The sequence below is a fragment of the Pipistrellus kuhlii genome, unplaced genomic scaffold (assembly GCF_014108245.1).
Source record: "Pipistrellus kuhlii isolate mPipKuh1 unplaced genomic scaffold, mPipKuh1.p scaffold_m20_p_14, whole genome shotgun sequence".
Taxonomy (NCBI): domain Eukaryota; kingdom Metazoa; phylum Chordata; class Mammalia; order Chiroptera; family Vespertilionidae; genus Pipistrellus; species Pipistrellus kuhlii.
In genome coordinates, this window is record NW_023425449.1 from 23,009,508 (window position 1) to 23,021,785 (window position 12,278).

The window sequence follows — 12,278 nt, forward strand, 5'->3', positions numbered from 1 at the left end:
CTGTATATTGATTTCAAATATTCTAAATAATCTGAATAGGAGCAATACATCAGAATTTTTTAAATGTATTGAAATCAATGATAATGAAAATAGAACATAAGGTTATGAAATTCAGCTGAAGTAAACTTAGAGTGAAATGTACAGCTTTAAAAGCTCTTATTGCTTACTAGAGGCCCAGTGCATGAGATTCATGCATGAATGGGGAGGGGTGTCCCCTCAGCCCAGCCTGGACCCTCTTTAATCTGGGACCCCTCGTAGGATGTCTGACTGCCAGTTTTGACCCAATCCTAAGGATCAAGCCGAAACCAGCAGTCAGACATCCCTCTCACAATCTAGGACCACTGGCTCGAAACTGCTCACCTGCATGCCAGCCTGATCGTGCCCCCGCCCCCCAGCCTGGTCACCCCCAACTGCCTTCCTGCTGGCCTGATTTTCCCCTACTCCCCCCCCCACCCCTGCTGCACCCTTCTGCTGGCCTGGTTGCCCCTCACTGCCCCCCTCTGCCAGCCTGGTCACCCCCTTCATTGCCCCCCCTGCTGACCTGGTCATCCCACTCAGCCTGCTGGTCAGTCATTTGGTCAACCCTCACTAACACCCCTCCTGGCCTGGTCACCTCATGCAGTCTGCTGTTTGGTTGTTACTGTGAGGGCGTCGTGACCAATTTGCTTATTACCCTTTTATTAGTAAAGATAATAAAAAAGAATTATATATAAAGCTACATGTTCACCTTATTGGATTTGATAAAAAAGTAAATAAAACCAAAGTGAATAGAATCAAAGGAAAAATAAAGGAAAGCAATCAATAAAATAAAAAATTAATAAACAATAAATAATAGTTTAAAATTATTTACCTAAATTTCAGTCCTAAGAGGCTAGAAAAGAACAATGAATCCATGGCAATATATAGAAGAAAATGATAATAAGTGCATAAAACAATGAAATAGACAATCAATAAAACTATAATCTTGCTTAAGATTAATAAAACCTATAAGTAGATAGGTAAATAAAAAGAGAGGGAGAGAGGACAGGAAAGAGGAGACACAAATACTTTTTAAAAGGCCATAAACCTTAAAGAAGAGCAACACCATCAGTCTAGAAAATAAAATTGAGATCAGAGTATTAATGGAATATAATATATGTAATGTATCTATCATATGTATGTAAAATAAGATAGTACAGAGTAGCAATATTAAAAACCTTGAAGTGTTATTTTTCTCATTAATGGGCCTGCCACTTTAAAAAGGGAATAATGTCATTAAGAGTATTTGAAGTATAGACATTGGCCTAAATTATATGCAGAAATACATAAAATCTCAGCTAAATAGCAATTTGGCAAAGTGGTGGGAACCTTAGTAGCCATATATCATTAGGAATAGTGAGAAAGCTAAGCTATAATTATATTAGTAATCTTGAAAAGTCATGATTTTAAAGTTGGAGAATAAGACCATAACATAGTGATTTAGGTCCATTGACAAGGTAAGTAGATCCTCCACAAGTATAAAATAGAAAAGAAAAAATAAAAGAATTCTTGTATATTGGATAGAAAAGAAAAGTCAGTATTGATTTTCTAATATCATTGTCATCAAGACTGGAGTGTCCAAACCTTTAAAAAAAAAAAAAAAAAAGTAATGTGTGAATAAAGGCCTGGGTTTTAGTGGCAAGGCTATCTATCTAATAGAGAAATATGCAAATTGCCCAGGACACCTTCATAGTAACCAGCAGGCTGCCTAGAGTGGCAAGGCCAGCAGTTGGGTTAGTAAGGGATGACCAAAGGACTCAACATCAGGCTGCATGGGACAACCAGGCTAGCAGGGGAGGCAGTTGAGGGCGACCAGGCCATCAGGAGAGGAGCATTTGGGAGTGACCAGGCTGGAAGGAAGGCGCAGTGAGAGGTGGTCAGACTGGCAGGGGGGAAGTTAGGGGCAATCAGGCAGGTGAACAGTTAGGAGCCAGCGGTCCTGGATTAGAAAGGTTGCAGGTGGGGCTGAGGGGACCTCTTCCTCCTGTCCATGCACCAGGTCTCTAGTCACAGATAATAATAAAATTAGATAAATAATTAGCTGAAATAGATATCAGGATAGATTGTTAAAGGCAATCTAAATTTTTTTAGATAACTAAAGAAATGTAGCATATAAAGTAATTACATACTTCATAGATAAAGAATATTATGTGAAGATACTATTAATATATCTCCTAGAGATAGATGGACTGAATTGGTTAAAGCTGTGGCTAAAAGAAATGATCCATGTATAGAAAATCTCAAATGGATTCAGATGAATGACATTATTTTAAATACTATTTGTTTTAAAAAATAAGAATAAAATAATACCATTTTCTGTCAATAAATGAAAATATTCTATCAAAGACAAACTATTACAGTTAACATAAAAAGAAACAGATAACTAGAATATAATCCTATACCTATTAAATAAACTTTATCTCTAATAAAATACCATTCTACACAGAAATATCCAGCACAAGACAAAATGGCTTTGATGAAGAAATATGAATTTAAAAAAAAAAACACCAAAACAATAGCAAAAAATCTGACCAAATAATACAAAATCTTCCAAAAAAAAAAAATGAAGAGGACAAACTCACATTATAAAACTATGATTAACCTCATACCCAAATTATACAACAAAGAAAATATACACAGAATTTTACACTTCTTTTGGTAAAATATATCTATAAAATGCTATTGTGAATGGAATTTTCTTTCTTATTTTTTTTTAAAAATACGTTTGTATTGATTTCAGAGAGAAGAAGAGAGAGGGGGAGAAAGAGATAGAAACATCAAGGATGACAGAAAATAATTTGTAGGCTGCCTCCTAAATACCTCCTACTGGGGATCAAGCTGAAACCCAGGCATTATGGGAATTGAACCATTACCTCCTAATTGATAGGTTGATGCTCAACCACTAAGCCACACCAGCAGGGCTGGAATTATCTTCTGAATTTCATTTTTGGAATATTCATGGCTAAAATATAGAAATACAACTGATCTTTGTATATTAATCTTGTTTTTAAAAAATAGGGGGAAAATACATCTTATGGACATAGGTGCAAAAATTATATCATAGAGGGGAAAGCAAATTGAAACCTTGTGCCCTGTATTAGTTTGCTAGAGCTGCAAGAGTTCTTCCTTGAACTCAGATTGTACCTAATACATGTGTTAGTTGATTTGAAGGGGGAAATTTTTCACACCATTTTTGTATGTTGGTAAATCGCCACAATATACATTTTAAATATCTTAAAATTTTACATGTCAGTTTACTTGAACAAAATTGGAAAAACTGTGTTCTTAAAGCAAATTTGCTTCATTCATTCAACACAGCATAAATAGACACATCAAATTACTATCTCTGTGTCTGCAGGAAGCCTGGTTTTAAAAGGTTCTACCACCAATAAAGATTATTTCAATACCACTAAACTGGTATTGAAATAATCAAAGTTTGTATCTGCAAAATTTGACCAGCAACATTAGTAAAAGCACAACTCCATGGCTGCATGCCTGTCTGCTGTATATTTGACTCTTACTTAATTTTCACAAACTAAGTTTTCACAAGCTGTTTGCCTTCCCCAGTCTTTTATCCACCTTTGTTGCCTTGACCTGTAACTTCACCTTTCTGCTTAAATTCACCCCTTCTTTCATCAAGCTATTCTCTTAGACACTCAATATTATAAACTCTCAACACGATTCCTCCTCCTACTCCATTTCCAGTGTCCCTCATAGGCAGTTCTGTTTAGCCTGGGCAGCACTCTCGGCTTCTCGTCTTTTGTACTTGGATCACTAGCTCTAGAACATAGTATTCCAGTGTACAGAGGTAAGTGGACTGGAATGCAGGATAATATAATAGGAACCTGTGTGTATAAGGAAATGGCCTTTGGTAAATATTGGGTCGGCAACTAAGTAATTGCGGATTTAAAAAAGAAAATCAAAGACAATTTTTTCATGGAACTAAATAACTTTATTCTGTAATGTATTGCCCATTTTGATCAATGACCTTTTGCCATCTTTCAGGCAGCATCATAATCCCACGTTCAAAAAACTTCTGGTTTTTATTAGCAAAAAACTGAATCAGGTACGATTTGACATATCATCATTATTGAAATTTTTACCATTCAAGGAGTTTTGTAAAGATCGAAACAAAAAGTAATCAGATGGTGCAAGGTCAGGACTATATGGTGGATGTGGCAAAACATCCCAACCAAGCTCCATTAATTTTTGCCGAGTGACCAAAGATGTGTGTGGCCTTGCATTGTCATGATGGAATACAACACCTTTTCGATTTGTCAATTCGGGCCGCTTTTCTTCAACTGCATTGTTTAATTTCGTTAGTTGTTCAATGCAGACATCAGAATTGATCGTTCGGTTGGGTGGTAAGAGTTCAAAGTAGACAATTCCTTTGTAATCCCACCAAACTGATAACAAAACCTTCTTTTGATGAATATCAGCTTTTGATGTTGTTTGAGTTGGTTCACCTGGCCTGCTCCACGATCTTTTCCGCTTGATATTGTTGTAAACAACCCATTTTTCATCCCCAGTTATCAGTCGTTTTAAAAATGGATCATTTTCATTACGTTTCTTTAGCAAATCGCAGCTGCTAATGCGTTGCGTTAACTGTGATTCTTTCAGTTCGTGAGGAACCCATGTATCGAGTTTTTGAACATAGCCAAGTTGTTTTAAGTGATTTTCAATGCATGTATGTGATACATGAAGCTTCTCTGCAATCTCACGTGTTGTACTGTGACAGTCCGAATTGATTATTGCTTTGATTAGGGCGTCATCAACTTCAACTGGACAACCAGAGCGTTTTTCATCTTTGAGTGAAAAATCACCAGAACGAAATTTGGCAAATCAATTTTGACACTGCCATTCTTTTAAGGCTTCGTCACCATAAACAGCACATAACTTTTTATGAGCTTGCGATGCGTTTTTCCCTTTGCGGAAATAAAAAAGCAAAATATGACGAAAATGTTTCTTTTGATTTTCCATTTTTCAACGAACGCCAAACGAAAACTACAAAACAGATCAAAAAACTTTTTTTACTGATTAACAGCTGAATAGCCAACTATCAAATAACAAAATGTGTTTTACATTTGTACTACGTCTGCAAACCTAAAAATTCAACTGAATTTTTGTTGTGTGAAACCCGCAATTACTTAGCTGCCGACCCAATAGAAGGCACCTTTAGGGATATGAGTTCTTCTGTGAGAAAAGCAGAAGGATTCCGAAGAAGCAATATGGATCATTTCTCAACTTCGTTCCACAGTTCTATAGTGAAATGTTGGTTCAAAAATAGCCACTAGACATTGAGGAAAAGCACAAAATATATGACTGTTATGTTAGCAAGGGTAGGGATCCAAGAGCTGGTGTCTCAGCCGTGGCATCATTCTCAGCTTTTCATCAGTACCCTTAACTCCATGCCCTTTCCATATTCTGTATTCTGAACATATCTGGTAAACCTGCTTGATGCCCAATTTGATCATTCCCACCTGATTATATTTTACAAAGCTTTAGTTGAAGAGCAGCAAACAAATAATTTGTTTCTTCACCACCTTTTATGTGCCAGTCAGTCTAAGTCATTTCCAGGCACAATCTCACTTAACATTCCAATAATCCTCTAATGGATATCATTTGTATGTCTACTTTATAATTAATGAAACTGATGCACAAAGAGAAAAAGCAAATTTTCCAGGTCACACAAGTATGCTCAAAGACAGATATCTCCCTTCAGGCCCCTAAATTTTTGTAGCTTCTCCTGCTCCCCACCCCCACCCCCCACCCCTTTTCCTTCCTTCTTCCCTCTCGGCTTCTGTTTTGTCATCCTTTATTTCAAGTGATTTCCTTTAGAAAGATTTTTTCTTAACTTACTGACCCGCCCCCTGCCCTTACCCCTTTAAACTCTGATTCACAAACACCTATTTTAAACCTCATTTACTTATTGGCAGTAAAGGAGTTTGTGCTCAGACATTTTGAAAGATGTCTGAATTGTTTAGGTGACCTTAAAGAAGATTGATATTTGATAAAATTCTAAAGACAGTATTTTACTGAATGAAAAAACAATCTGTCACATGACTTTTACCTATGTCTATGAGAGGCATTAAGGACTCTAGAAGGCTGTAGTTAGGATTTAATATGTTAAAAATATGCGGGGTGAAGGAGGGTAATAAGAGGGTAAGGACACATATGTAATACCTTAATCAATAAAGACATTTTAAATATATATATACGTAAGAAATGGTTGCTGTTATTTATTATAAAGAAAAATATTTCCTTCCAGAATCCCATTGTTATGTCATAGAGCAAAATATCTCTCAAGAAAAGTTTCACTGGTACTTAGTATTAATATTCATTTGTTTACTTGTCTACTCAATCTATTTACCTTTTCTTACTAGTTCCAGTGATTTTTTCTTGTGTTTATACAGAGAACACATGCCAAGCTGCAGAGTTTATTGACAGAAGAGTCAAATAGTCAATAAATACAGCTTTAAAAAATCCAAACCATTATTTGACAGCAGTTGGCTAACTGATTTTTCCCTGTAATGTTTAAGCTCCTGAGAACTAAGACACTTCATAGAATTGGGAACCACAGATTTCATAGAATTGAAATGAAGTATCCAGATTTAATTACACAAGCCTCAGGGAGATCCACTGAGATATTCCAGGGATTCTCCTGAGATGACAGCAGTGACAACCAGCCACCATGTTGAAAAAAGCAGCTCCACTTTATTCTTTTTTTATTGATGTTCCCTTAAGATTTCACTTTAAGAAAGCATAGCACAGCCTTAATAAAGTTTGAAAAATCAGTGATTGTCATTCTCTTACAATTTATAAATGTGATAATAGAAAGAAATGTAATATTGTTTCTAATGTCACATACCTAATTATAATTAGTGGCAAAGTTTTACTCTTACTCCCTGGTGTGGGATCTTCTTACTATAACAGCTCCATTAACACAGCTCCAGATTTTTCCATATAGGGTAGCTACTGAGTGGTACATGGCAATAGTGACAGTATCTCTAAACTGAGCCTTTAGACATGTATAACACCCTGGCCTTCAAACAGAAAGAGTTGAGATCTGTAATCAGGAACCTAATACACGAAGAAGGAAGTTCCAATGAACAACAGAGAAGTTCAGAGACTGGGTTAAAAATTTCTGTCTAAACAAGCAGAACTAAAGAAACTTAAAATGATGGTGGAAGATGAAAAGAGAAAGCGATGTAAGAGACAGAGCCAACCTTAATTTCAAGAGTCATTTTGTGATATGATGAAAGGATAAGATGCAAAATCCAATAGGGAACCTGGAATTAGTACCCAAAATCCAACCACCAAAATAAATAAATAAATAAATAAAGTCTGGGGAAGACAGTCTTGAAAGGAAATCAGAATAATCAACAATGCAACACCAGCAACCCAGCGATGTTTCATCTGTGAGCTCTGTATCAAGCAGGTTTCTCTCTGCTCACTTTATTTAAAAACCCAAAGAGACAGAGCTTATTCTTCTGTTAGGTAGAAAGCCAGAGAGAGAGAATGCACTGCTGGATTGCCAGGTGGTCGGTCCGTCAGTCCTGGGGTAGAGATCTGGCATGAGATGGACATGATAATGAGTCATTATAGTAGGTAATGTCCTGATTCCAATAAGAGCAGAGGAATCCATGGAGAATAAGTGCCTTCATTAAATCAAAACATAATAGTTTTGATTTCTACATCTTGGCTCCAATAAATGATTTTCTTACTTGTGCTGAGACAGGTCAATGATTTCAATATCAATTCTGAAAGACTGAGAAGCCAATTAAATGCTCATAGCTCAGGGCCACTGTAGGCAATAGCAGCTTATCTACTTTTGACCAAGGACTGTGAAGAGCAGAGCATATATGCCCACTATGGACAAGAAATGTAATTTACCTGTAGCTAAGTTTTATTTTGCAACAATTTGGCAAGATCATATTCTTAAGGTGGACTAATTTCCTCAATTTTGCTTGGCGTTTCTTGCCTTCTCAAAATTTGGACACATAATATCAAACAGATGGCTTGAACCAGTGAATAAATAGGTCATAAAAGAGTCTTGTGTACTTCATTGTTCTGGATTATGGCTAAACAGAGCAATCAAGCTCTGCTGAAACCTGGATAAAATTGCTAGTTTCACTTTGTTTGAGTTCCAGTTGATCTGGAAGAAATAAAACTTCTCCAGGAGCAAGTGTTCTTGGAATCCCTTCTTTACATAATTTGTCCAAGAAATCAATTTAACCTCTCTGAAGTTTTCCAAGCTATAGCTTAAAAAAAAAAAGACCTAGGAAAATCATGTCTTTATTATTATTCATTCATAGAAAACATGCTATCTCTTTATTAGACACCACGAATGTTCAATGTAGAGAATTATTATGATAGAGTGGGAAGTAAAGACACAGAAACTATGGAAGGTTGAGTGGGCAATACAAATGCAGGGCTCAAATCAATGAAAACATACATTGAGCACCTACCAGCCCAATTTCAGTCTTCCCATATGGCAATAGACCACATTCAAGTAACCTTCAATAAAGGATTATTCTTTATTATCTCTCAACTCTGAGAACTAGATTCTGTATTTAAATTATCAATCATGTTTTGGTGTTTTTTTTCTTATGTTTAATGGACTGAAGAGGTTCTTTACCAGATTTTATGAGAACCACAGAAGATTGAGACACAAACCTATACTACAGACTAAGCTATCTAAAACAGACCAGTTGTAAGATATTAGGGGAATGTGATGACAGTGGCAACCGGGAAAGTTAATGTTCCATCTAAAGCCAGATGCTTCTCACCTCCAGTCAATGATGTCATGCATGCTTTGTCAGACCTGGTTTTTCAAGAGAAACTTGATTGACTACCCCTTAGTTTTATGTCCAGTTGCCCAATATGCAATCTGGTTATCTGAAACCTAGGATATATGCATCTCAAATCACTGAGTGAGCTCTACAAAGAGCACTGAACCAAGGAGTATCCAAATCTAAAGGAACCTTAGTTACCTGCTAACATAGGAACTCAACTGTGATGCAATACCCTTACCTAACAAGTACATTGATTGCTCAACCATTGCTTTAATACCCCCAAGGCAAATTACCATTGGTTGTATTAAAAGCTTAAATTTATACTCAAGATATTCCCACTGAGGCAACATGGACCACTATAAAGATTTCTATTCTGCTCAGACCTAATGAGGTGAAACTAGAAATTGATGGGTTCTGCATTTGTGTGCTCCATGGAAAGATCTTTGTAACTGAAAAATGGACACTAAAGTTTACATTGAAAGCCATAATAAGCTATAGTTTATATAGCACACATTATGTATGTAATAAGTACTAATATTTATTTAATGCAATGTGGTAGCTTGCATTGTATCCCAAAGAACTAACATGAACTTCATAATGAATTTCTCTGTTCTCTAAATGACATCACCCTTTCTCATTTTCAAAACAGAAACAGCTTTAAGGTAATGTGTCTCTATTTTATGAAACTAACAGATAAAAATAGATCTCAAAAATTGATTTGTATTCTTTGATGTCCAACTATTTTATATCATTATAGACTATTCAGATACTTGAGCATACATTATGATAACATAAGCACCGCAGCGAGGGGGGGGGGGAATGGAATGAGCTGATAAACCAAACTATACCTATTCACCAATGTCCTAAGCAGGGTCATATTATGACCCAATGGGTCATTAAGATCTTTAGGATCATAATGATCAATATGATCCCTTTTGACAATAATCATCAGAAAAATTCAGGTTTTCTGATCACATTCATATTATACACAAAACAGTTTCAACCAATTTAACTGATTCTTCTCAAAATCAAAATTGCTTTTTTAAAAAAACTACCTTGCCTCTTGATTATGAATGGGTCAGCTAAGCCTCTGTTAACTCCCTGCTAGTGGGAAGTCAGAGGATTCGCTTCTTAGTGACAAACCCAATCAGACAGTACAGGGCCAGATATGAAAGGGCCTATATAAATATATTGGTCTCCTGAGATTCCTTTCCTTGATGCACAATGGAAAGCCAACTAGGTTTTACATTGTAGAATATAAAGTCAAAATAATGAATTGGCACCATATAGACAATACTGGCAGTTATGATGGACAGATGGACAGAAGAAAAATAATAGGGGTATATGCATGTCAATCACCAAACCAATAGAGATCTGAGTGTCTACCACATCTTGCTCTGGTGAATGACCTTCATCTGCTTATCTCAAGATGTAAAGACCCAAAAGTTGTCAGAGTTGCCATTCATTATTCAAATGTTAGATTATCATTCACATAAATAATTGTAGCAAATAAAAATGAAAATAATGTTCTATTCAAAATAAATACAGAAGAATAAAATGACTACATTTATCAGTACAGTAGATCAGGCCTTGGGGTAAATACGTGGTATATATTACTTGCCATCTTCATCACCTGCTTGATTCTTTATCACGGTGTATTTAATACCAAATACATGTGAGATTTAGGAATGGAAAGGAAGAGTAAAGTCATTGGACTTTTCCTTTTGACAATGGTAAAGAAAGATTGTCCATCTGTCTTTTCTTGACAAGGCTAGTGTGAAGTATTAATGTTTATTTTTGAGTGGAAACAAAGTAGCCTAGTCATCATACTTAAGAAATGAGGCTACTATAGATGATAAATATGTCGTTGCTATCCTCACTTAAGAATATTGTTCCATTGATTTTTAGAGTGGAAGGCAGAAGGAGAGACAAAGGGAGAGAAACACCAACATGAGAGAGATATATTGACTGGCTGCCCCCTGCACATACCCCCCAGGGCCAGGAATCAAGCATGCAATTGAAGTACATGCCCTAGACTGGAATAAAACCCAGGACCTTCAGTCCGCAGGCCAATGCTCTATCCACTGAGCCAAATCGGCCAGGGCTCATATTTTGACAGGTGTGTTGGTTATATGTACACATTTAACTGTGCTCTCAAGGTCTGTGTATTTCACTGTATGCAAATTATACCTTACAAAAATTATAAGAAGAGAGTAACAGGGACGTGAGGTGGACATGTAAATTAAATTGGCACTGAGGAGGTACAGTGTTTTGATTATTTCTGAGCAACACATACATCACTGAGGAATTCTTAAGTCCCCCCATTTGATAGAATCAATGAGTCTAATACCAAACTGAATATATTGGTAGGTGGGGCTTGCCTTTGAAGTAATTGTGTAGTTTCTACACAGATGAGGAGCAGGGTGTGCAGGGAAGTGAAGTACTAGCTTTGGAATCCCCATCTGTTCCCCACTTGGTATCCCCAGAAGCATAACAGGATTTGGCATCAGACTGACACACAGATGGGAGGGAAGCCCTGTGAACACTCAGAGGGGAAATAGCCCGGGTGAGGCTTCTCAGCACTATATACAAGATTCCTGTGATAACCCACAATCTCTTCAGCCAAGTTTCCCCCTTTACAGGCTTCTCTTGTGCAGTCAATCCTATACAGTATGATTCATGGTGTCCTCAATCCCCAATACTATCCTTCAAAATGATCTCAACCTCTTAACAGTGTTATTGCCTTAATGGGCCAGATTCTCATGCTCTATAAAAACTCTATGGGAATCCAGGATGGCCTGGAGCCCATGTTAGCAGTGCTGATGGCTGCAAATCTTTGTCCAAATGTCTGTGTCAATTTCAGGACTCCCACATAATGTGGGTGGCCAGAAATACATTCCTCTGTGGCTACTAAGCCAACTAACTGCATGATTTCCCATTAAAAAGCATTCCCTTAGCGACTCTGAATTGGACACATCTAGAGTAAGCTACTGTAAATAAGTGTAGCTGGGCCTGTCTACTGGTGACATATGGCAGAAATTCCATATTATAGGATAGGGTTTACTTGCCAGCTCCAATCAACTGACCACAGCTTCCTGGTTGCATTATCGACCATACTTGCAAAGCATGGCCGGGCTTACAGCAAAGGAGAGAGAGTCACAGTGATTTCCATCAGGGAAAATGGTGAAGAGAATGACAGGGCACCATGCTACCTACTCACCACTTCCAGTACTACTAAGACAGCACAGGACATGCCGTGCAAAGACCTGAATTCTAGACCTGCACCTAACACTGTCTAGCTCTGTGACATGATGAGTACAGCGTCACTGTGGGTCTGATTTTACTCTCAGGAATAACAAAGGGCTCAAATACTAGTTGGCCTTGAAACACCACTTCCCCTACATTATTCTGTGAATCATCAGATCAGCAACCCTCTTCTCCTAGAGAGGCTCATGTCTTCCTGCA